This window comes from Alligator sinensis, unplaced genomic scaffold (genome assembly GCF_000455745.1).
Source record: "Alligator sinensis unplaced genomic scaffold, ASM45574v1 scaffold1238_1, whole genome shotgun sequence".
Lineage (NCBI taxonomy): Eukaryota > Metazoa > Chordata > Crocodylia > Alligatoridae > Alligator > Alligator sinensis.
The window spans coordinates 638,624-642,796 of NW_005842436.1; positions in this window are offsets into that span (position 1 = coordinate 638,624).

Below are 4,173 nucleotides of genomic sequence, written 5' to 3' on the forward strand. Positions count from 1 at the left end.
CTGTTGATCCCCCCTGACTAGTTTATAGCAGGCCACAAGATCCCCCCTCAGCCTTCTCCTCTGGAGGCTGAACAGGTTCAGGTCCTGTAACCTTTCCTCATAGGACCTGCCCGGCTGTCCCCTGATCTTGCGAGTGGCCCTCCTGGACCCTCTCGATGCTGTCCACATCCCTCTTAAAGTGCGGCTCCCAGAACTGGACGCAGTACTCCAGCTGCAGCCTGACCAGTGCCGCATAGAGGGGGAGGATCACCTCCTTGGTCCTGCTTGAAATGCATCTGTGGATGCACGACAAGGTACAGTTGGCCTTCCTAGCTGCCTCCCCACACTGCCGAGCCATGTTCATCTTGGAGTCAATAATGACTCCAAGATCCTTTTCCACCTCCGTGCTGGCAAGAGGGGATTTCCCCAGCCTGTAGGTATGGTGCCGGTTGCTCCTCCCCAGGTGCATCACCTTGCACTTGTCTGTGCTGAACCCCATCCTGTTCTCCTCCACCCATCCTTGTAACCTGTCAAGGTCTGACTGTAGCCTGTTGCTCCCTTCTATTGTGCCCACATCCCCCCACATCTTGGTGAAAGAAAGAGGAAGGAAGAAAAGGTAGAAGAGGAAAAACATATCCAAGGAGAGGAGAACAACTGCAGGCAAGAGGAAAAGGGGGCTTTCTGCTACAACTCATAGAGATACAGACCACTCCAGCCCTGAGAGCATGGCTGGCCAGAGGAGTTGCCACTCCCTAAACCGCCAGCCTGGCCAACTTCTGTCAGTGCTGCAGTGTCTCTGGATGAAGCTGCTGTAGGAGGGAAGGCCAGGGGAGTCAGCATGGGGAGCAGCGAGCGCCTGCTGTGGAGACAGCCCCATGTGTGCACATGCATGGCAGTCGCCAGCATGGGTTCATGCACATGTATACACACACTGCTACCACCATATGTGCATGTGCAGCACATGCTTTAACATACATGTCACTGCACGGGCACCTTGGAGCCCACACTGCCGGTCCCACCCACGCACGTGCACAATCTGCCAGTTCTCCATATAGCCTCCACATGGAATGCACACCTAGGCCCACCAGCCCCTCCCAGCAGGGCCATGGTCCTCACCCTCAGAGAGTGAGCAGAGAGTCCCATGTTTCTACCTTCTTCAAACTATCTAAGAATGAAATTCTACTTTCTGTAGGTCTCCAACAGTCGTGCCATCATTTCTGAAAAACCTGGGACAAACTTTCTATAATAGTTGGCTAGCCCCAGAAATGCCCTCACTTGCCTCTTAGTTGTGGGATGCTGATACATCTTCAGGCTTTCCACTTTATCTAGAGGGGGGCATGTTTGCCCCTGCCCCACACTAAATCCCAGGTACTGGGCTAGCCTAATTCTAGATCCACATGTTTTGTCACAGTGAGGACAGATGTTTCCAGGAGGGACGGGCACTATGTTGCTGTGTTGGACGTTCTGATGTTTTTTTCTCCTGTTCCTCTTTTCCTCTTCTGCCTGTCGATGAGCTTTTTCAAAGTGTTGAGGTCCCTCCCAAAGAGCCTTCCTTCATTTTGGTCGCTCCTGAGCAAGGGTCTCCCAAGTGTTAATGTTGATGTTGATGTCACGCCTCTTCATGTTTGCCTTCAGGGTGTCTTTGAAGTGCTTTCTTTGTCCTCCACTACTTCACTGACCTTCTTTCAGCTGTGAGAAAAAGATTCTCTTTGGAAGGCAGGAGTCGGGCATATGAACAACATGATCTGTCCAGTGAAGTTGGTTTTGGATGATCATGGCCTCAATGCTGTTGGAATTCGCTTCAGCCAAGACGCTGATGTTTGTGCATCTATCCTCCCAGCTAATCCAAAGGATCTTGTGAAGGCACTGTTGGTGGTACTTTTTCAGGCTCTTGAGATGTCTTCTGTATGTGGTCCAAGTTTCCAAGCCATACAGCAGAGTTGGAATGACAATGACTCGATAAACCAAGAGCTTTGTTTCAGCAAGGATGTCATAATTTAAAAAGACTCTTACTCGGATGTCCAAAAGCTGCGCTCGCACATTTCAAGTGGTGTTGTATTTCTGCGTCGATGTCTGCCTTTGATGAAAGATGGCTTCCAAGATAGGCAAAGTGATCCACATTCTCAAGCAAGTCTCTATTGATTGAATGGAGGGGGGTTTGTTTCTCCATTTGGAGCAAGTTGGTAAAGGACTTACGTTTTCTTGATGTTTACAGTTAGGCCAATACTGTCATAGACTTCCGAGACTACATTAAGAATGGTTTGGAGGGCTGTTTCAGATTGAGCAACAACAGCATTGTCATCCACATACTGGAGCTCTATTATGGATGTTGTCATGGTCTTCCTTTTGGACTTGAGTCTGTTGAGGTTGAAGAGTCTTCTATCCATCCTATACCCAATTTCAATTCCAGGTGAGAGTTTTCTGTTGACAAGGTGCATTATGGAGATGAAGATGGAACAATGACGCAAGCTTGCTTCACTCCAGTTTTCACCTCAAATGGTTCTGTTTTATTTCCATTGCTGAAAAACCTTGCTGATGTCTTGTCATAGAGAAGTCTCAGATTGATGAACTTCTTTGGGCAGCCAATGTTGGACAGAATTTTCCATATGGCTTTGCAGTTTACAGAATCGAAGGCATTAAAGAGGTCAATGAAGGCCAAATAGAGAGGTTGATTTTGCTCACGACACTTCTCCTGGATTTGATGTGCTGTAAAGGATCATGTCCGCAGTTCCTCGAGATGGTCTGAAGCTGCTTTGAGATTCTGGAAGAATTTCTTCCACAAGTGGGAGAAGGTGGTTAGCGAGGATACGGGTGATGACTTTCCCATCAGTGGCCAACAATGAGATGCCTTGGTAGTTTCTGCAATCAGCGCTGTCCCGCTTCTTGAAGATGGTAACAGTCAAGGCATCCTTTAGGTTGGCTGGGATTTCTTCCTTGTTCCAGATTTTAAGGATGAGGACATGAAGCTGACACGTAAGTTGTTCTCCTCCTCCTTTGAAAATCTCTGCAGGTATTCTGTCAACACTGGCTGCCATGTTATTCTTCATTTTCCCAATGGCACTCCCAACTTCTGCCAGGGTAGGCGGCAAATCGAGGTCTTCTCTGATTGCTTTTTGGGAAAAGTTGTTGATCTTATCTTCAGTGACAGTTGAGTCACGATTCAGAAGGTCCTGGAAATGTTTTTTCCAGTGAGCATTGATGGATTTGCTGTCTTTTAGGAGTGTTGTTCCATCCTTTGATCTTGGAGGATTAAGGCCTTGAGTGCTAGGGCCATTGACAGCTTTGGTAGCACTGAAGAAACCACGAGTGTCATGGATGTCAGCAAAATATTGGATTTCTTTTGATTTCTGAATCCACCACTCATTCTTCAGTTCTCGTATTCTCTGCATCTCTCATTTTGCTTGTTGGTGTGCATTTTTCTTGATGGCAGAGTTGATGTTATTCTGCCAGGCAAGGAAAGCTTTCCGTTTCCTGTTGATGAGACCTTGAATTTTAGTGTAATTTTCATCAAACCAGTCTTGATGTTTCCTTGTCTTGTATCCTATGGTATTTTCACAGGATGAGAGAACAACTGACTTTGACCAGCTCAGGAGGCTTGCTGGCGAGGCCCTAAAGGACCACGACCCAAAGGGGAGGGGAGCTCAGGATGAGTGGTAGCTCCACAAGGGAGCAATCCTGGAAGCCACAAGCAATGTCTATCCCGTCTCGGAGAAAAGGCAGCAAAAGGGCACAGCAGCCCCCTTGGCTCTGCAGGGAGCTAGTGGACCTCCTGCATCTAAAAAGAAAGATCTCTAAAGGATGGAAGACTGGATCCACATAGGAGTATTCTGCATTGGTCTGGACCTGTAGGGAGCAAACCAGGAAAGCCAAGGCTTCAACTGAACTCCAACTGGCTGCATGTATCAAGGACAATAAAAAGTCCTTTTTTACGTATGTGGGGAGCCGGAGGAAAAGCAAGGGTAACGTTGGACCCCCGCTACACCATATGGGACAACTGACAACTGACGCCCAGGAAAAAGCCATCCTGCTTAATGGGTATTTTGTGTACGTTTTTCACCAGCCCCAAGGGATGGTTCTGTTCAATATGGCATGGGATGGCCAGGGCAAGGGAGAATTGTTACCCTTCATCAATGTAGACCATGTGAAGGAACACCTTGAGAGGCTGGACACCTTCAAGTCAGCTGGCCCAGACAG